At 39.6% G+C, this 23,074-nt stretch overlaps 1 long non-coding RNA gene across 2 annotated transcripts in view; it reads right to left on the reverse strand.

The window, feature by feature from the left end:
• The window catches only part of LOC116444674, a 108,566-nt gene that overhangs the window by 79,850 nt on the left and 5,642 nt on the right, over positions 1–23,074 (reverse strand). For both annotated transcript variants that reach the window (XR_004240439.1, XR_004240440.1), the window contains exon 3: positions 19,883–20,037. This is a non-coding gene — a long non-coding RNA (uncharacterized LOC116444674). The remainder of the gene's footprint in view (positions 1–19,882; positions 20,038–23,074) is intronic.

The raw sequence follows: 23,074 nt of genomic DNA on the forward strand, positions 1-23,074 counted from the left end.
ACAGCTTATTATCTGAGAGGAGCTGCTTACTACTGGTTACATATTGCAGAAGTAGATCAATTGTGGGCTGACTTATTTTCTGTTTTGTTTTGGTTTTTTTTCATAACTATTAGGAAAGCATTCAAACTGACCTTTAAAGTAATGGTTTTTTTCTCTAAAATCCCAGAAGTAATTTTAGTTTAAAAATTGAGAAAAAAAGAAAGGAAAACAAATTTTAAAATCTCTAAGATTTTGAAAAGGGACTGTAGTCCTTCAGCCAGCTCTATTACACACTAGACAAAGGCATATGCCATACTTATATTGATTTTCCATACCTATACTGATTTTGAAACTAGAAAAATATAAAAACATATTTTAAGCAGATACTCTAAGTAGAAAAAAGGATTAAATAATAGCACAATATCTAGTATTCTGACTATACATATACTTTGAATTCAAAATCACCAATAAGATTTTACAAGTTAAAAAATGCTAAGAAACTAATTAAGAACTTAAAAACAATGAAATCTTTACTGTAGTGGATACTGAGGGACTGCTAGAGATCCCACCACTTAGTCATGTTACTTTACTAGTAGTGCAATATTCCATACAAAGGACCCTTGAGTCCCTCTTCTCCTTTCCCTTCCTTTATTTTTTTCCTCCTTACTGCAAAGATAGGATACACAAGCAGCCAGTCAGCCAAATGGCAGTGGCTATAAAAAGGAAATATGCACGTATATATAATTGTTAATTAGCTCCATAACTAGAACCCTGTATGTTTGCACAGCTACCTGGGGCATCAGGAGTCCCCTAAAGCTATGCAGGAGGAAGGAGGTGTTTGAGGTGGATTTCACTGCTGGGGAATTCTCCAACTGGTTTATGTTGTCACATATCGTGTAGTTGCGTACAGCCAGGGATCTGCTTCTGAGGAAGCAGAGGCATTGCACTGGGGAGGCAGAGGAGCAGATCAAAAGCAGAATGGGGTCATCCAGAGATTCAGAATTCTGAGGAAACCAGGGTAAAAATGATCCAGTCTGTAATTTAGATTCCTTTTCAAAATGTTTTTTTCCTTACAAATTGAGTATTCCATAAAACCCTGCCTGCTGTTCATTAAGTCAGATGCCGATAAAGAAAGGAGCAGTCCCTACAGCAAAGAGCTATGCTCCTGCTGGGAGTTTCATGCAGCCTGAGGATGGGATGTTGACATTCTCCAGCGTATGTCCAGGGCAGAGTAATCCTAAATCCAGACCTTACAAAGTGTCAGGAGAAGAATCTTTTCTATCTTCTAGAAATTTTATCAGTCAGAAAAAAAGGAGAGTCCCATAGGTAGTTTGTTCTTTGACTTTTTAAGAACTGTTTACAATATCATAAAACTTATGCATTATCAGCAACATACATTTACATTTTTACATTGCATTTTACATAGACATTGATAGGGTTGCCTCTGAGTCACCTCTTCTGGAGGCTGAAAAGGCCCAGCTCCCTCAGCCTGTCCTCATAAGAAAAATGCTCCAGTCCCTTACTTATTTTTGTCACCCTCCACTGGACCTGCTCCAGGTCTCCAGGTCTCTCTTGTCCTGAGGAGCCCAGACTGGACACAGCACTCCAGATGTGCCTCACTAGGGCTGAGCAGAGGGGCAGGATCACAATAAACATAACAGAAAAGTCTAATGCAAATTATAGGTCACAAGTCCAAATTTTTGATTTAAAATTTTTCAGAGAAATGAACCTCAGGAGTCCCTCTATAACCATAGTGCCAATACCAGCCGTTGAATTTTCACAGAATGCGTAAGCCAGGAAACACGTGCGGTTCGTGTAATAGACCTGCTGTTTTTATGAGGCCACAATTCCTTTTTCCCTGCAGATCATTCTATCTTTCTGCAAACAATCAGGGACTGGCCACTGGACTGCCTGGTTTTTAATATTTCTTTTGTAAACCAAGTCCATGCTGAATAATCAAAGAGTAATCAGGTGCACTATAAACTTAGTACAGTTAACCTTGGAAAAAATTGTAGTCTACAGCCACCCAAACTTGCTATACTCATCAGCCTCAGATTACAGTTTTGCAAAGTAATTCTACTGTAAATACTTAAACAATGCCTGCAAGTATCAAGAATAAGACTGCTGATGTATTGCAGTAACAGACTGTTTGCTGTCTCTGTCAGCCAGCCAATCTCAATTACTATCCATTAAAAAGTTTCCATGGAAATAAAAAGTAATGATTCCAGTACTGTATGAGAAATTTTTAATTATTTCCAATACTTAGTCATCTTTAGCAGTGCTCCAATTATGTTTGAACATGTGAATCTATTGCATCTGTGGAAGTCAAGTAAGACTCTTGGGACCCAGTTTTACAGAAAGCTAGGCAGGATGAAGAACTTTTCAGTCACAAGTTTTTAAAAATCTCATCTGGAAAAATAAGACTCTGTGCTGGTGGAATACTTTCAACTTAGGTTTATCAACCTGATGTACCCCAGGCGTGTGGGATCAAAGATTACAGAAGACTGATGTCAGAATGATCAATAATACTAAGGTGACACTAATGAGAGTATCTTTGCAAGTATGCAGTTGGTCTTTTATACCCATGGATGCCCAAAAATAAAGAGGCAGTAATTAATCTCTATATTAACTAGCAATTGTTTACAACACACAGAGAAGCAAAGGGGCATCTTGTCAGCAGGAAATCATTTGCTGAGAATAATGGACTGCAATGCTGGAGATCTGGCCAGGATTGCTTGGCTACTGCACCCAGACCACACAGGGATGACTTTTAAAGTTTTGATCTCATTGGAGCACTACTTTTCTCTCCAGTGTTGTGATGAAAAGCCTTTTTTGGCTGTACTGGCTGTGAAGCTTGATTTGAAGTCTGACACGGATCTGAAATCACACAAAGGAAGCAGGGCCAACCTTTCAACTCCTATGGTCACTGGGAGAGAATCAAATACCCTGGCCTTGCACCAGAAGAGAGCTGTTAAGTTGCAGGTTGAAAGCTATAGGTTGAAGGTTTTAAACTCTTTTTCTGACCAATACGCTCCTGTCTTGCCAGAAAAGACATTGTTGAATTTTTAGTGTCTGTGTATGCTCCAGGAATAAAAAGTACATCAGTTTGTTTTAGAAATGTGAAATTGATTTCAGAAGACTAGGTGGGAAAAGTGTTTCTCTCTCCATGCAAGCAAGACACATTAAAATCTGTTCTCTGCACAACAACAGCTCTGTATTATGCATTAACAACTCCAAATTATTAGCAGAAAACTTTAAACCCATATTCAGTTTCTAAGCATGTGACCAGATTTTAAAGATATTTAGCAATTTTATTAATATATCTTACTTTTAAAAGACTGTGCTGAAGTTCCAGGTGGTAGTAACTTGCACATCAAAAGAAGTAGTTTTCACATTCAAATAATGCATACGTGGTTTTCTGATTTTAAATATTTGTTTTTCCAATAGTACAATTCATCACTAAAACTTTAGTGAAGTGAATTCAAAGATGACTTCTTGTCAGACAGTAAAAAGACTGTACTACATTCATTTGATATTTTTAGCAGAGGTCTGTGGACAGAAAAAAGAAACTAAATAGGTTTTTTTTCCCTTCTCCACACATTTTCTGTCAGGTTGTATAAGCTTTGAGCAGTAATTTAGAAAATTACTCCACACAGGCTTAGCCAAGAATCCAGTCAAGGTATATGAAAGATGTAGGATAGACATCCTTTTACAAAATATGGTTTTCACCTCAGTTTCATAGATCTGCAAAGAGTGGGAAGAAGTATATCACCGCCCCTAAAGATAGAATGGCTGTACTGTGAAAGGACCTATTTGACTTTCAGGAAACTTTATAAAGACCTTAAATTAGCCCCTTCTCTGTAAATCACAAATCCTGAAAAGCTTTCAGGAAGAATGTAAGAACCCAGAAGCCTACTGGCTTAACAGCTTCACCATCTTCCCCTTCCTATTGCAATGTTCTCCCTTTCCAGGTACCCTGTCAGTCATGGCTTTGTGCTAGGCACAAATCAGACTCCCAAGGACAATTGAATTCCATATATTTAGGCATAAGTAATTGGATACTATGTACAGAGTGCATGCACCAGGATTGTTTCTTTGAAGGAAGGTGCACAAATACCCAAGCCCATCACCCAGCCCACATATTCAGCCCCTGACCCCCTGAGATATGTCAAATCTCATTTACAAATAACCTCAGTTGTATTTACTTATCTGAGTGTCACTTCATTTACCTCTCAAGTATCTTCTCACTGGAACTGCATTAGCAGGTTTCAGATCACAGCCCAACCTCCTACTAGCAAACTGGTATTGGGTCTCTTCAACTGCAACCAAAGCCACTTTGCTTTACTTAAGCTGCACATTTGACCTGGGCTTTAAAGACTCCTCAACCTGCAGCAGTCCAGCAGCACTGAAAAGTGACTTGGTTTGTCTGGAACTGGGATAGTTTCTAAAAAATTGCATAATCTTGAGTGACAGCGAACTCTCACAACAGTCAGTGCTACAACAGTGAACAATATAAAAGCATTATGGAAGAACTTAAGAATGGCAACCCTTCTTAAGTTCAAACATTCCTTTGAAATGTTTGTCAATATTTAGGATATCAAGATCACCAACCATGCAAAATTTGAACCATATGTATTTCTATGCTGCCTTTGGCAAGGACCAGTTTAAGATGAAGGTAACATTAAATACATCAAGAGTGTGTGTGTGACCATGGCAACACAAACAGAAGTAAAGAACTACTGTGAAATTTTCAAAATGTTGGACTAATCAGAAATGTCTGCCTCATTCCCACCCAGCATTCCTGCTGACATCTCCTGCATCGTACAACAGCTACAACCCAGATGTGTGTATGGAGAGGCTGTCATTTGGGTCAGTGAAGCACTCACAGGACAGACAGTGATTTTACCTGTCAAAAACATGCTTGTTTTATCAGAAGTGTCTAGGCACCCAAGAAGACCTCACTGGCTCATTTGGAGATTGCAAGGCAAATGCCAAACACCATGAAGAAAATGGCAGCCACTGAATGGGAGAAAAACTCAGCACTTCTTGGGATGAGAAGGATGGAGAACAGCATGTCAGGTCACCTCTACCACCAGTAGCAGCACCGTAAGGAATGCACAGCTATCTGTAACCACCATGGTCTAATGGATGACAAGAAATAAAACTGAGAAAAACCAGCTTGAAACACAAGTATAGACAAAATTAAGTATCAGATCCTAAAACATGATACATTTTGGGTAACAGGAAAATGATGGCTTTGACAACAACATGTTGCAGTTTTGTAAAGAAACGGAAAGCAGGTTCTTGGGTAGGATGCAGAACAGACAGGACAGATGGGACAGTGAGGTATTTGGATACCTATCCCTGTCCTTCACACATGAAGTGCTTGAAGCAGTGTATAAAAATGAAAGCAGCCTTCATCAACAAAGTCCACTAATTGGTCCTGAAGAGTAAGGTTATGCATTCTCTGAGCAGCCGCCCTAATTGAGAAACCAATTCCGAAAACCTGAGTTCATGTGCACATTTTGTGAGTTAGATTGTGTGTGTTCACCCTGAAATAATGTCTGGGGCACCACTTCAGACACTGGTCTTTTCCATTTGAAAAAGAAAGAGCTCACGTTAGAGATGACTACCCCTGCTACACCCTTCTCCTCAGATATAGAGTCCATTGGCAATAATTATTAGTTATTCTTACTCTGCCTTCCTCTTCATCACACTAATACATGCCATCTTATTGCCAGAAAACATGAACATAGAAATGTCTAAAGAAGCACTAAAATTGCAGCTTTAAAACATATGCAGTGTTGATTGATATTAAGAGGGCTCCTGGCATACTGAAGAGCTACTTGTAGACTTTGGACACTTCAAATCATAAATGCACAGGAAAGTTATATAAAAGCAGTTAATATTAGATTAATTGGTAGTAAGAGTAGGAAACTTTATCTAGAATAGCTTTGAAACTAATTTTAATTAAAATTTTTAATTATTACAAAGGAAAAGAATATTTGGAAAATACTTGTGAAATTCTGGTTGTTGCCAAAATAAGGCCTAAAGGAAGGATCAAGTGATCAGCTACATGTAGCTGTATTTCAAAGTGGGTCATTATGCATTTTCTAAATTAAAAATTAAAAGTAACATTTTCACAGACTGTTACATCTCTTCTAGCTGAAGCTCCTACACTTTCTTTGAGTTACATATTCTATTTCATACTTCCTATTTTATAAAAAGAAATAGCGAGTTTCCAAAAATGGCTAAACATGTAAAGTCTTTATTTACAGCTTGTGATGAGGTGAGAAGAAGCGACAGAATTTAGACTTTGACAATTTTGAAAGCAGGTAGTGTGAATAAAAAAAAAAGTCCAGAATCTTTAGCTTTCCCCTCAGAGAGATGCAAAGAGCCCGTAGCTGATATGAGATGGGATATTAACTTAGCATCTCACGTGTAAACTAAGAATGGCAGCTCCAGGTTACCTATAGAGTGTGAAGATTTAATTAGTGAATGTTTGCACTCTTTGTTGAAGATGTAAGACTCCATATAAGTGCTAAGCATTACTACAAAGAGGAATTTCAGACCTTGGTAAGTTCAGTTTACACAGTATAAATGACTTCATATTTCTGCTAGATAATTCTCCAGTACTTTTACCAGTGCTTGCCATCATCTAACTGCAAAAAGTGAAACATTGCCTACCTTAAAGGCAAGATGATGAAATTTTGCAAACTATCCATAATAATGTATTGCAAGGCAGAACAGCACAAGAAAATATTAACCATGGTGAAGGCCCCGAGTGTGTTACATTCTCTTAAACCTGATTCATTCTTGTTTAAGACTTTATAGACATGAAAAAAAACAAAAAAGGAAGAGAAGAACTAAAATTTATGTTAATTTCTTTCTAAAAATCAAATAAAGGAAGTGCTGGAAAAACCTAATCCCGATGTGTCCAGCCCTAGCCCCATTAAAGTCAACATGAAAACTACTGATGGCAGAGCAGGGTCTCAGCCAATGCAGCATACTTTTTTAGCACAATTTTATTGAAGAAAAGCAAGTTATGCCAGATAGCTACTCATAGGCGATTTGGAAAACAGCACAAACACTGAGGTGATAAAGGCAGCTGCCAATACTCACTTGCCCAAGGTAGTAAAAAGGGAAAGCAGATTTGTAAAGGTGCAGAAAGACCTCTAGCACTGACTGGAGATGAAAGGACTGGAGACATTAAATTTAGATAAAGGTAGTACCATATATTAGAGAAAACAGTTTCAATTCCTTCTATACAAAAATGGGCTTGGCCCTGACAGTTCACTGTCTAGGAAAGAGATGTTGCCATCACATAGTTCTGGGAAATACCACTTGGGGAAAAGATTCTGGTATGTTTTAACTTACTTCTTTTACATAGAAGCTCCAATGTTTCTGCTGTGAACAGTAGAACCAATCACTACCTACGAGAAAAGCCTTGGTTTAGGAATGAACAGAAGTCCATAAATATCCAGGTATATCCTGCTGCTTCACATATTGCTTGCTTTTATTTGGACCAGTTATCTAAAAGAATTAATGAAGAGTTGGTCTGAACACACCTTGAGCTGGAGGATGACTGCATTATTTTCACCCAGACTTTTGTTCAGTTTGCTTTTCCCTGCTGACAGGATGTCCCATTTTCAGGAAGACAATCTGCTTTTCAGCTGCTGCTCTCCTTGGAGAAGGTATGGCACGGCAGCTAGGAGGTAACATCCTCGTGCGTCTCCAGCTGTCCGCAGGAATTGCCAGCGTACGGTGGGACACAAAACGGGGAGGGAGGATCGCGGCTGAATTTCTGGCTTCCTTCTGTCTAATTGTGTTTTAATGATCTCACTACTGGTTATCTTGCCCATCAACTGCCCTCCGCAGCAAAACAGGCCCCATGAATCAGGCACATCATCGCAGCAGGGCAGGGCTGTTTACAGAACCGAAATATGTAATTTAATAATACTTCAGGCCAGATTCTCAGCTGATGTGAACATGCACAGTCTCACCGAAGTCATTGGATCTATTCTGACCAGCTTTAGGCAAGGAGCTGGCTATCTGTTCATAAGGACTGTAGAAAAGAGCTTTTATTTATACACTATGCAAGGGCAGGAAAATCCCACACTGCCACTGGGTTGTCTCACTGCATGCCAGTTTCTCAGAGCTCTGAGCTAATTTGAGGAAACACAATTAGAGAGAGTGTCATAGCTGCTAAAAGGTCTGTAATTCATCACCTGCAGAACAAGGGTAGTCAACACTGAAAAATGCATGAGCTACTCTGAGTTATTTGAGCCACTGGAGCAGTGGATCACAGCAGCACGTATCCCAGTTCTCTTCCCTTCCTCCCAGGTTAGCAAAACCAGGCTGCGAGCAGAACTCTTTCTCTGCAGAGACTCTGCCTCCTTTATGCATTCTTTGCACAACAGCATGGTTTTTCCAGCAATCTTACAGACACACTTTTAGATCATTTTAACATCAAGGTCAGTACCCTGGAAGGTGACACATGGGTGTTTAAAATCCTTGTTCAGGGGATACATTGGACTAGGATCTCTATCTCCCTGATCTGGCAATCCCTAATTCCAGTCTCAGTTCAGAAGCCTAAGTCAATCAAATCAGCAAGCACACTTGGGCTCTTCCTATTAGAATGAGCTCCACAGGGACTAAGGCAAAGCCTGGTGTCTGAACACCAACTTGTTTGCACACACCCTTGATGCTGCTAGTCAGAGTCTGGTCAGAATTGCTGAGACAATGCTGAGAAGCAAATTCAGGCACCTGAGGAACTTTAAAGTGCAAAAACAAGTCTCTCCTCAGATGTCAAAATGTTCCAGACACCGAGTAAAGAGACCTCAGGGTAGCCATTAAGACATAGGTCTCAAAATCCATTTTTGTGATTTTTTAACAACAGAAATTATCAGTTTAGGCCTGAATCATTACATATGTATAGATGCCCAGCTCTGGAAATTTTTATCAGCCTAGATTTGATCTACACGTTATGTTATATTCCACTAAAGATTTCCACGCACTTTTAACCTGTTGTTTTTTGGTTTTATTGCTAAGCTATCAGTGTGGCACAAAGACTAGATGAAAATAGTTTCTGAGCTAGTACTTCAAAATGAGATAATGCAACATCAGCTGCAATTGTTATAAGAGAGACTTTGTGGAGAAGTTATTAAATGAGAAGCACACCTGTGACATAATAGGTTTTTGTGGTTTGTTTTGTTTAACAATATTGGTCTTTCATACATGAAAACAAGAAGGTTATGCTGTCATCATTTCAGGTGTGTATTCAAAGCAGGGATTACATTTTTAAGCACAACGAGCGGAAACCAAGGAGAAAGTGGGTTGCAGGAAATATTATGTGCTCTAATGCCATCTATTTGGACTTACTGAAATACACAGCAGGCTGTACTGTCAATGGGATCAATGGGATGGTGTGCGCTGGGGCATGCCACATCTGGCAGGCGTTCTAAGGACAATCTGATTCTCTCTCAGCATTGTGTACAGCTCCACACATCTGTTTGTGAAAGCTCAAGGCTCAGTTTATACCGTGAATAAACCCAAAAATATCTTTTCACACGTGGCACGCACAAAACACAGTGAAAGAAAGCTTAGGCAATAATCCATGAGAAGAGAGCTAAAAGCAGAAAACCTCACAAACCAACAACAGTCTGCCTGCCCCTATGCAAGTTCCCCCAAGTCCTGGGGATGTGGAGGCAAGAATTTGAAGAGACGATAAAGAGATCTCATATTCCTTGATCACCACAGAAGCAATGACTTTCTCAGATTGGATATACATGACAGTTGATGCCATGATGAGAAAAATGTATCCTGCTTTAAGAAACGTGATTTGTATAGCTGGTGAATGTGAGGTGGCAATTATAAATACTGAGGGATTTGTTTCTTCTGGGGTAAGTTTTGAAGAGCTTTTCAGAGAAACTTCTCACTGCTACATTAATATTTTCACCTTTAGATTCAACTGACCTGACTCTGCTTGAGGTAATAGATGTGAGAGTCACTAGAAACACCACCTGAATCAACGTGGTGGGAAAGTTGAACCTGGTAGCCAATGTCAGGTGTTAGATGAAACAATGTGTACTCAGAAATATTTTTAGTACCTCTTTCAAACCACAGCTTAGCTGATGTTTGAAGTAAAGCTAATGGCACCTTTCTGACATAAGGAAGTATCTATGTTGATGATGCTGCATCTAGTTTTGTCAACACTAATAGCAAAACACGAGAGTTTTACAGGTTGTAAAGATGGTTTTGATTTAACACAGATTTTTCTCTAGTGCTGAGAAAGGTGTTAAAACAGACTTAAGCACTCTCATTTTTAAAGTAGCTATTTTGTGTTAAGCAGTCCCATTTAAATGAAAGTCATAAATTGTGCATGTGCTCCTGCTGGCTATTAGCTTCTAGTTAGTAGATTCTGAATTACCTTCCCAGAGTGAAATGCTTATGTGAGTCACAGTTCATAATATTGCTTATTCAGCTACACCTCTGTAATTCGAGCTAATTGAGTTAAGTAATAGTGTCACAGGACTTTCGGGCAGACAGTTTCTGCTCTGGCTGTAGCTCCTTGTTGTCAATTATCAACTCACACTAATCACTATTACTGTCAAAACTGACATCAGTGTATGGCAGTATTTATCTTACTCCAAAAGGTTCATTTACATGTGGTATCTATTCTCTGCCTTCACACCTTATTCCCATTATTTGAAGTGTTCCCACCTACCCTCCCCCATTCTATCCTTTCCTCTTTCTGTTATTAGCCATAGCCCTCTTTTACGATTATTTTTTTAATTTATAGTATTAATCCCATTATTTTCAGCACTGATCAACAAATGTGGGTTCCCTAGCAGTTCGCTTTCCTCTTCTCTGCCGAATCAATCGTTACCATAATGGGCGTCTTGTTACTCTGACTGCCTACTCTGCACATTTTTCCAATGAAGGTGCTGGAGAGTCTCAGATACCCCTCAGCTTTTCTCAGAGAACTGATCCGCTGAACTCCAAAGGATCAGCATCACTGGAAATGAGAGAAAGCAATGGCTGATCATGGCTTTACCTTGCACTACTCTGCTGAAGCTTTCAAATTTACTTGCAGCTGCTGCTGATGATACAGTATTGGAAGAGATTTTACAGCAGCAGTATATTGATGCTATAAATAAGATCAAACAGTATTCCTGTTAATGATGAGGCTTAATAAGGAAGAAGACATAAAAAAATCTTTCAAACCCCTACAGTGTTTCTACAGTTTATTTATTGTCTTACTTCCTACAGCTCTCTTCAATATCTCACTTCTCTTATGATTCTTTGTTATGACTTTGATACACTTAGATATCTGGCTTTCTTCTAGGCCATATTTTATATTGGACTTAGATTACTTCTTCTCATGCTATATGGACAATACTTGTTTTCCCATACCTTCCCTGTTCTTTATTCTTTCCACATCTCTTTTTTTCTGCTTCTGCCTTGCTGCACGTCTCTCCAAAGTTGTATGACGCTGCCTTCTAGTGACTGCTTTACCTGCTCATCTTCCTGTTCATTTCTATTCCCAATCTTCATTCTACTCCTTGCCCACTTTGGATCCTTCCTATACGAGGTCTTTCTGTATCTCATTTAGATTACTTATTTCAGAATACAGTCCCTAAGCACAAGTATAACAACCATAACTTAAACTCCCCCATCATCACGATTTCATATTGGGCAAGAATTTGTCTGGCTGAATTTAGAGAATACAGTTAGTTAGCGCTATTACGCAAAAATACAATCTGAAAAAAAAATTAACAGTTACATAAAGATGAAGATGGTCAGGTGTGTCCCCTGGACCATAATTTTCTTCCATCAGAGATACAATGTGTGGTATCGCAGCTCTCTCCTGAACATCTCATTTTCATTTTGCTGAAGGCCATGCCCTAAACCACTACAGTTCATGTTTTTAGATCTGGCTTGCAGCCTACACTCCAGCACACCTTCACAGAAGACAGTATCTTTCCCTCCAGTCTTCCCAGTGGGCTTGGGAGGCTCTACTCACAGCTGAACCATCTGCAGTGCACAAGGAGGGTCTGCTGCTGATAGGATTTTACTGTATGTGCAGAAATTTTGAGGCCTGACCTTTGCACTGGCACCTGGCTGAACTCATCCTCCTCAGAGCCTCTGCCTGCAGGGCAGGGCAGCACCCGAGAGCTTTCTCTCCTCCCTGCAGCAGCTGGGTAGCCACAGAAGAAGCTACGGCAGTCACAAAGCACTGCAATCCTCCTTCCTGCCTGGGATTTTCTGAAACAAGTACAGCTGAGGTACACACAAAGTATTTCACAGTGTGATGTGAAGTTGGAAAATAAGCCTGCAGTCAGTCATGTCCTGCCTGTACTGAAAACAGCTGCCTGGAACACTCACTGGCCTCCCAGCAGTATTTCTAATTTACCTCTGTACCTCAATAATTCACCAGCACCCCAAGCCCATGCTGCTCCAACAGAGAACCCCCTTTGCCTTACACAGCTTCTGCCAGGCAGCCTGACAGCACAAGTCTGAACTTTCCCCTGCAATAAAGAAGATGCTGCCTATTCAAGCACTGCATCAAGCACTTGGCTGTGTGGGTTCCTCCTTAGTGCAACTCCTCAGTTCTTCACAGGGAATTGCTAAAAATAGCATTTTTGTTTCTTGCCTACTGCTTGGTCTTTGGGATTCTATTGTAGTTTTGCAAGAAGTCAGTTTGTGAGAAACACCACTGAGAGACCCTGCTTGAGTTCTCTCTGAGTACTGTGATTTAGAAAGCCTAGACAGAGCTGAAGGACCCAGTGATAAACCATACAGTCCTGGAGACCAGACAGGGTCACCTCTGGACTTTCCTACTAATCAGCACTGGAAGGGGCAAACAACTTACCTTTGATATACTGAAATGCAAGAGTTTTGTGTCAGTTTTCCCCTAATAAAGCAGTGACATTAAACATACCAATATTTTTTTTCTTCCAAAGTGACCCTTATGTATTCAGCATAGCTAAGTGAAAAGGAGGGGAAATAACATGCAACACAGATTGAACAAAGGCTCTGGAGATTTACTGTGCAGCTTCCAGTGTGAAATGTCCTTTAGCAGCAAACCTGGCTTAAAATATCCTCGGTTTTATCACCTTTGCATCTTGGTCCTGCATCTATATCTCACCTAGACTGCCTCCTCCTCATAGAATTAATGCAGCTTTCAGGGGCATACACTGAAATAATCCAGGTTGCAAAACCCCTTGGGATGGGGAGAGGGATGGGGTGGGAAGGGCAACAAACAAAACTGATGCAAAAATTTAATTCAGTGACTTTATTCATCTAGTACCCTCGCTTTTTGGGGAGTCATGACTTGCAATTATTTTAGAAAATGCTTAGTTATTACTGAGGGATTCTGTAGGATGAAGATTGTTGTTGAGACCTGCATTCTGTGCAGACAGGTGAGAGTAGCACAACTCCTGGAAACTTGTATTAGTTTCCCTACCTGCACACAGTAGAAAAGAACAAATTAGGAAAGTCATTGAACTCCCGAGTGGGAAGTGGAGTCAGGTTTAAGTTTTACACTTCAGAAGATCACATTTTTCTTCACCCTGGGGGGAAGAGGTTTTTTTCCCCATGGAAAATGGCCACCGTTCGCATCCAGGCGCATGTGGCCGACAGTGGGGTGCTGCCTCCTAAAATGTCGCAGGATTTCTCCCAGAGCAAAGCTGCCAGCACCTAGGACTCTGGCTGCCCTTGGAGCCCCTCTCACCTGACCCTGAGACACTGGGGGAATGCGCTTTTTTTCCCATGCAAAATGGCCACCATTCATGTCCAGGCGCATGTGGCCAAAAGAGGCACACTGACTGCAAGCCTGCATTTTTTCCATGTATTTGGAAGTCCTGGGATTTCTTTCACTCCCTCACTCACCTTCTCGTAAATAGCTTTGGATTATACACTGTGCCTTCCTGTCTGTTTTCCTTCTCCATTATGAGATATAGAGACACTACTGAAACTCAGAAGTTCTTTCTCAGAAGAAAATAGCTTGTAGAAGTTTTAAACATGTATGAAATGTTTACCAAGCACCAAGTCATTATCTCTGCAACAAGAGTTCTAAAGGGCAAGACTTTTTTCAAAATATTGCAAAACAGTTTCATATATATTTAATAGCTTTTGGCAATTTGACCAAGTGTCAGATTAATAGGGCCTGTGTTACAAAAATGTTATAGCTATAGAAGAATTTATGTGGTTTTTTAGCCATTTTGAATGTAAAAGATTATGCAATGCAGAACTTTTTTTTCCTTTAATTACTCTTTCCTTCATTACACCTTTACCACAACTTTATATGGCATTAGAAGGATGCTTTATAATTTCATCTGTTTCCTGGCACATACTGAACCTTGAATTACTCAAAATGTCGCTCTTGTAAAAGTGGGGAGGAGAAAAGGGCCTGCTGGAGGTTTTATGAAGATGCAGGCTCACAGGCTAGACACAGGAAAAATAGCACCTGACTGCTAAGATTTCGGCTGCAGGAGCCTGGAGGGAGGCCACGTTGAGGGAAAAAGTGAGACAAGGCAAAAATGCGCAACCTGAGGCAGAGAGTGACAGATGGCAGTGCCAGCCTCGCCCCACGGAACAGGAACAAATACCGCCACAAGACTTCCCAGGGACTTGAGGCAGCCACGGCCATGCCCGTGCCTGAGGGAAGGGAAGTCTCTGCTTATCAAGACTGCTATCTATTTTGTTTCTCCAGAGTGACCTCCACAACACTGATGGTTCCATCCTAGGCTTGAAACCAGAGTTTTGATACAAAGACATGTATAGTTCAATGACATACCATAAAAGAAGGTAATTTATAAGTCTATAATACAAGAGAGGATTATGGATCACTATACTTCAACAGGAAATTCATGGATATACCTCCCTGACATATCAATTTGGAGCCCATGCCTCTGGATAACTTTTCCCCTCCCTGTTTTTCCTCCAAGCATGGATGTCCTTTAGAGGAAGCTGTAATAAAACTAATTTCTACCATCACCAAGGGCACTGCAGATGAAAAATGAGAATACAAGTTGAAATGAACATAAATATTAGACGCTAAAATATATCACTCTTCAGAATGCAGTAGAGACTGAGAACTGTGCAGCCCTGCATATATTCTGTAGCTTGTGACAAAGTCATTTCTGTTTCTTTCAGGAAGATAAATAGGTCATAGAGTTCAACTACATAATCAGTTAACATGTATAGGGTATAGGAGAGAGTAGCATTTTCTCTTCCTATATCAATCTTTATGGAAACAAATAAAACATAAGAACTTCCAAACCCTGAAATGCCAAATGAGCCGCACTGAACTCCATAATCAGAGTTTAGAAACAAAATCAACAAAATTCTGTTACCAAAAAAAAGGAAAGAAAATTAAAGATTAAATTTAAGAGCTTGATTTTTGTAATGATTCAATACCCATAGCATGAAGTGGAGCCTTGTCAAGTTGTTATTTATTACCTGTGGGACTGGAGAGTCTTACAATTGCACTCAAAGTGAAATGATGTCTATCAGGATTTTGTTGCCTGGGATCTAAAAATAAGGCCTATTCTTCATATTAATTTCAATTAACATTTAAGTCTGGCTATGGCACATGTATGGTATTGGGTTCCAAAAAGCCAATTAAAAAAAAAAATTGACCTGTGATGTATATTTTTTGCCAAGGAAAATGTATATAAATTATCTGAAAGCTTTTAGTCTATCTTGCAGAACTGCCCATTACAAGTACTCTGCTATGTCTTCTCATAACATGATTTGGAAAAAACAATTAAGAGCTTAAAAAGAACATCTAAACTTACTATTTGACCCATAAATGGATCATATTAATTTCTTATTATCCAAATTTACTTTAATGTTTTCTGTAGTATAGCAGCATACACAAGAGATTAGAATAAAGAAAGTTGGGAATGAGGATACTTATAGCAAAAATTTCCTATTTCCAAACTCACTATAGTATGAAGAATATTCATATTCTTTTAATTTGTTTAGGTATAGTTACTCTGGGAGCTATTGTCATGTAGGAGAAAATACAAGGATAAACATGTTTAGGATGAAGAAGAGAAAATTTGCAGTATCATTTTCTTGGTGATTTATTTCGCTATCAATGGAAATGTCTAGAAAAGGAAAGGGAGCTGAAGATCTGTGCCAGCATCCTCAGAATATCCTAACAAAAAAACGTAGGGGGTAGCACACAGATGAGCGGTCATGAAGGTCGGCAAGGGTAGCGATGGGTCTGCCTTGGGGCAGGTTTTCGGGATGTATCTGGATTCAGAAACTCCATTTTCTGGATGTATCTGGACTTAGAAACAGGGTGAGTGCCCAGGTCCTTAGGTCTCAGTAGTTTCTGTCTGAATCCTTTGGTAATAAATACATTTTAGGAATCTAGCTGTTTGCATGAGGCAACAGCTCTGCCACTCTTTCCTGTGCTTGATAGTACTTCCTTTAATTTGGAAGTAGAGAAGCTTATCAGAGTAAAGAGAATAATTTATGAACAAGACTCATAATGATGTAAAAAAAGGTTCAGATTCAGCCCATAATTATCATTTTTAATGGGATTGCATGACACATTCAGGTGAAATAGGAGCTTACAAACCTTCACCCAAACTTTGCTCTGCTGCCTTGTGCACCTTTGCTTGTGTAGATGACGGCAGCCTCAGACCCTGTCAGTACAGCAGGCTCTGCCATCTCCAAAATTCTTTCAAAATTAAAAGCCTATTCAACCAGAAATTGAGCAAAAAATTTTTAATCTCTTTAGTCTGTAAAAGCTTTTCTGAACCGAATCATCTAACCCTACTCTCTAAGTAGAATGAGACCCAGAAGGAAAAAGATGTTTGGGAAGGTCTGGATGAGACCAATTTATACAAAGTAACACTCAGTGTTAAAAGTAGGGATAGTAAATTAGGCTAAAAGGACAATGTGGTAGTGTACAACGACAAATTATGTGACAAAATATAACTATAAATGTGCATAAATTTAGGCATATAGAATAAACCAACCTTAGACCCCTGATATCTCGCTCAAAACTTCATTGGATCAATTAATGGATATTATGTGATCTTTCAGTTTTTAAACCTGTTCTCAGCTGTAACAAGAATGTAAGGGATTTTATTTTTATTTTTTAGATTATTGCATCACAAGAGTTAAATGGAAAAATGGCTCACAAAGAATTCAACCAAATTAAAGAGTACTCGTAAATTGCATTTGAATGGAGGAAATATATTTTATCGTAACAAGTTGTTTTCACAACATGTATAGCAAGAAGTTCTTGGAAACATATGCTGCAACAATGGCAGATGTCAAAACCCTTTCATTATTGCTGGTTTTTTGTAAACAAAAACCAGCAGCTCCCTTGAAATAAAGGAGTATTTAGGATTCATCATTCTTCACAGACCCTCATCAGCCCAGGTGACTGATAACTGAGGTTATCTTTAACTATGTCCAAGGTATAATTACTTGTAAGGTAACAGTGCCTTGCTCTTCAAATAACCTAATAAATGGCAATTTAAATGGGGCTTGGGTGTGGAAAGAGCTCCAGGCACAGCAATGGTGGTCTCTTTGTGGTTCCAGGTAAGGAACAAATGAGTGTATTCATGCCTCTGAATCCCAAGTCTAAGCACCAGTCTCTGAGCTGCAAACCAGATGGGGTTGCAAAACCATGTAGGGAAGCTTTTGAGGAGTTCTGCCACCTGTTTCCTCAGTACCCCCATTGAGCCACACTGCCCTCACCAGGTCACAGCAATTCTCAGGAGGCTGCAGACTCAAATTCATGCTGACACCGAGACGCCCCAGCAGCTGGTTCCTGACAGGAACCCAGCAGCACAGAACATCACAACCGTTTCACCTTGGTTCAATAATAAAGGTGCTATCTATGCTTCCTTCACCCCTCCCCATCACTGCAATAACATGAGGAATTTAGCATTCCTGCGCTACATCCATGGATGATTTTCAGCTCACATTGTCAAAGCAGGAACTCAGCAGCAAGGAAGGCTGTTTGCATAAATGATAATAACAGTAAAATCTAGGTCAAGCTGTACTGCAAATTTTATATAGATATTGCAGGCCCCTCTCACTCAAAAACTGCCAGGGGTCTGGAGTTGTGACTAAGACAACAAAGAGGGTGCAAAGGAAGGTCACTAGCAACCACCATACCTCTGTAAAAAAATCAAACTACCAAAAACCCAAAACTGCTGTGTGTGAGAGTAGATATCATGAGAGTCATAACTGAATTATAATTGCAGGGAAGAGAAGGGAGAGAGGTCCTCAGGACAGGGGGAAAGTGCATCCAACATGAATACTGGAAAACAAAGTTTTCCTGTTGATGCTGCTCACTTACTATTCACACAGTTTTCCTCCAAGCACCTGAACCTTATCAAGTAAATATTTATCAGTATTGACTGGCAAGTGGCTCTAGATAAGAAGCACCTGAATTTTTGAAGACCAGCCCTTGGACTACATTTTCATATCATTCAATCTCCTTGTAAGAGCAATGAAATGCTGAGACTACACAGGATATCTGTGAGGTCTAAGTTTTGAAAAAGCCCACAGCAAGCTGGCATCTGGGAAATATTATCTTTTGGTAACCCAAGCAGAAGGACACACAGGAAATACATGTTTTTTACAGTTCTCATTCCTAGCTTTGGCTATCAAGACCTCTCAGTTTTGCATAGCTAAGATTTTTACCAAAACTTTAACAAAGAGTGAAAAATAACTATTCATATTCTGCTGTGTGTATAGATATATGCATTTTACTGAAACAGATGCCTGTAGCTTCTTATGCAAGTAATATGCATTAATTTACCACTGTTGGGATTTAAAATAATTTGTATTCACTCCTATATGGCATGAGGAATAGAAGAATATAACATAACACATTCCTCGTGCCTGCAATGTGTCAGTGCCACTCATTCTCATATACACTAATTGGTTTGTGTACTCCTAAGTTAATCACTGACTTTTTGGAGATGAAAAATCATATATAATTAAAATTTAAATTTCTGGATTTGTTTCTTATTTTTATTATCTATATATTTAGGATATTCACCTACCATATGTTACAGAGCTTTATTATTTCAATTGTAAAAAAACCCAACTTTACATTTACAATCTGCTCCTAAAATAATCACCATTGTTCTGCTCATGAGACTCACCAGGTTGCAAAGGAAAATACAACAGAAGGGAAATAAATTGATTATTATATTCAGGGCCACAAACAAAATAAGAAATTCTTTAGAAGAAAGTAATTTGGCTGGTTTTTTTAAAGTTCCACTCAACTTTTCTTCACAGGAGCATCCTGAAAAATGTACAGGTTCACTGCATTTCAGAAACCAACTAGTTTTCTAACCAAACACATTAGACAAGGCAAACACACACATACATTATTATTTACAATCCAGTATTCTTGAAAGCATCAATCTTGATGAGTCCTTCACTCTGCTCTTTGTATCTTGGTAATAATAGTTCATCAACAGAAGAGTTACCAATATAAATAAATCAGACAGAAAACAAATGAGCCTAGAAAGAGGCTCTGCCCTCTTCATCTTGAATCTGTGAGAGATGAGTGATAGAGAGCTGGGTACAATGAAAGATTTAGCATTGCAAAGAGGGCCTACAGGGACCACTTGCCCCTCAGTCAGAAACTGCAATTCAAAACCAGACAACTTCAACCTGTAGGGACCTGTTCTCCCCTTCACTGAGAATGCCCCAAGCACTGGGGCTCACACCTCTAAAGGCACATTTGCTGCTGCTCTCCTCAAACACAGCAGTGAACCCTGCTCAGTCCTTCATCACCAAAGCATGAAAAAACATGTTCTGGTGGTATCCTTTAGGCTCTGGACCCCAGCTGGATAAAAAGGGCCTCTCTGCAACACGGAGTGAAGCTCCAAACCAACAGAGTACTTACCCACCACTGACCAGGTTTTTCCTCATCCCCTCCATAGCAGATCTCCCAGTTGGAAGTTCAGCTGCTTTGAATTCAACTCTTTTTCCTGCCCCTCCCACACTTTCTTCAGGAAGCTGAGGCACTCAGCATGTGATCCTTCCCTCAGAGGCCAGAACCTGAAAATTTAAATGTTGAAGTTGAGGGGCTTTTTTTTAATCCTTAAAACAAAACCTCACAACGGAGGCAATTTCCAAACTCCTAATAGAATCTTTTATTAATATCTTTTTTTTTAATATTACCTTCTTTTATCTCAGTTATTTCAAGCCACTTTTTTGCTGAAAGCTTTTGGAATAATTAGTTTTTAGGGAGAGAGACACTTAAAGTACTTTTTTAATAGCAACATTTTTTTCAAGTATTTTCTGCTCACCTGCCTCCAGTTCTAAGTGTCGTTCTGAGCAAAAAATAGAAGGACAAAATGGGATCCATTCCTAATTTGATTTAGGTAATAAATCATTTTAGCACAGTTAAACAGTAAGAATGTGCAGAGGGATAAAGGCAGCACAGAAAAAAGGTGCACATCAGAATCTTATTCCCAGTCCTTCCATGTCTTGTGTTTCAGGATTTGTGCATGGCTGCAGCACACAGAGAAATCACTTGCACTGGTAGCACCTTCTCTGAGCACAGCAGTCACAGAAGTAGCAGTGTCATTGGCAGGACAGGAGAGACACATGGCCAAGGACTGGACTGAAGCTGAAAAGTGAACTTGTGCCCTTGGTAGAGCAAGGTGTGATTTCCCAGAGGAAAAGGAATGAAGCATCATAAAAATAACAGTTTCATGAGGGATCCTCAAACTCAGGAAAAAAGTTATTGGCAAGATGAAAAAAAGATTGAAAAAAGGATTGAAAATACAACTGTGGCAAGAGAACTAATTTTGAATCCATTACATAACAATGGATGGAGCCCTGTTACCTGGCTGGTTTTGAAGCAAATACAGCACAATTTTACCTGCTGCTCTAAGCTCTACCCTCTCGCAGGAGTCACATGGCTTTGCTTGTCCTTCAGGCAGAAAACAGTCTGCATAATATTCAGAGATCAGACGCTGCTGAAATCTGATGAATTAATGGTTTAATTCTGCCAAACTACCCTTGAAGAGACTTTCATTTCATGGAGGAATTTAAAAGGGGCTTGCTCCTTTTGAAATATTTTGTTTGGTTAAGAAAAAAGCACTTTCAAACATCCTTTGCTGTACCAGGGCACTTAGCAACTTCTCCAGTGGGTCTTTACCCTCTGTCTAGAAATAATACAGCTTTCAAACTTTAATGCTTTTATTTTGTTTGTGTTGAATTTTTGGCTTTCTTTGAGCACTGTTGTATGCTGTAATAACACTCATTTTGAACTGTTATTGAAGTTCATTATGGACATGCACACAGTGTTGTCTCTTGTTTTCCTTAGAGCAAACTAAAATATTTTAAATTAATTTCAATTGAAATATTTATTTTCACTCTTCAAGGGAAAATAAACCAAATTGATTTGTTTTGGGATGCAGTATATGTCTGAATCATGGTGTCATGTTTTAACTTGAGGGAATGGCATGAAGCTGTATCAGGGTGGGTTGAGGGTGGATATTAGGAAAAGGCTTTTCACCCAGAGGGTTGTTTGGGCACTGGAACAGGCTCCTTGGGGAAGTGGTCACAGCACCAGCCTGACAGAGTTCAAGAAGGATTTGGACAATGCACTCAGGCACCTGGGATCATTCTTGGAGATCCTGTGCAGAGCCAGGAGTTGGACTCGACGATCCTTGTGGGTCCCTTCCAGCACAGGATATTCTATAATTCTATAATAACCCCAACTGGCAACTAAATTCACCCCCTCCCTCCACACTGGGACCGGGGAGAGAATCAGGAAAGTAACCCTGAGAAAACTCATGGGTTGAGAAAAAGACAGGTTAGCAGGTAAAGCAAAGGCCATGCATAGAAGCAAAGCAGAACAAGGCATTCACTCAGCACATCCCATGGGCAGGCAGGTGCTCAGCCCTCCCAGGAAAGCAGGGCTCCATCACATGGAAAGGTTACTCGGGAAGACAAACACCATCACTCCGGTTAGCCTTCATGCTAAGAAGATGTATTACAATGTCCAGGCACATTTAACTTGAAAAGTAGTACTCCAAAGCTTTTTGACAAAGGACTTAATTTATGTCACCGTTTTTCTGCTTCACAGAGAGGTAAATGAGCATACAAATAGTGAGATTGTTAAAAAAACCTAAACCTGAACATGGTCTAGAGCGTGGCCTTTCAGAATACAGGTAATCTGCAGCCTGCAAAGCCATACAGGCAGCCTGCAAAACTACTTTTCAGAGGTTCTTGTGCTCCTGGACATCAGTACTGCAAGTAGGTATAAACCACAGCACAGTGCTCACCTTGGAACCAGCCCTTACTCAACCAACTTTGAGCATAGCAGCTGAGGAGGAACTGAGAGTAATTTCAAAAACCACAGGTTACTTTTCATGAAGTTCTGTATGCCATGGGGAGAGAGTTAGATGGGACTTGCCAGGCCAAAGCACCAGTTCAATGCTGAGCAGAAGAGTTTTGCCTGACTGATTCAGCAGTCAGAACAGTAGCACAACTACCTTAGACAAATACGGGGCATTTATGCTATTTGCACATACATGCAGCAATCTTACCTGTCAAGATGAATTCAAACTTAACAAGTCCTAACAAACTCAGAGACATGACAGAAATAGCTCATAACACTACATCAAAATGGAAAATGGGGGCCTGATTTTCCTAGGGTTTGGACAGTTATTAATGCCCTTATACTTTTATATAGTATTTAATACAAGCCCACTATGATCTTAGAGTCAAGCATGATTGATCATTATGCATTATGTGTTAATAATGATTAACTGCAATGATTAATTGCTGCTGTTCAAGTCAGTGACAACCACAGTTGTCATTGTTATGTTAATTTGCAGCACTAAAAATGATGATGAACTAAATTGACTTCATTTACTTTAACATAACCTATACTCTGTTTTAATTATTGTAAAATCTGTTCTAACAGTTCTATAAATACCTTGCTGGAATTCATGTCAAACCCCATTCTCCCCATTCCTATATTATTAGTAGAGCTTGTTTAAGTCTAAGTCAAAATATGTGTCTAAGATAATTTATTCATAACAATATATTATCCTTCGTTTCTATTATTTGGGAGATT

This window comes from Corvus moneduloides, chromosome 5 (assembly GCF_009650955.1).
Source record: "Corvus moneduloides isolate bCorMon1 chromosome 5, bCorMon1.pri, whole genome shotgun sequence".
NCBI classification, from domain to species: Eukaryota; Metazoa; Chordata; class Aves; order Passeriformes; family Corvidae; genus Corvus; species Corvus moneduloides.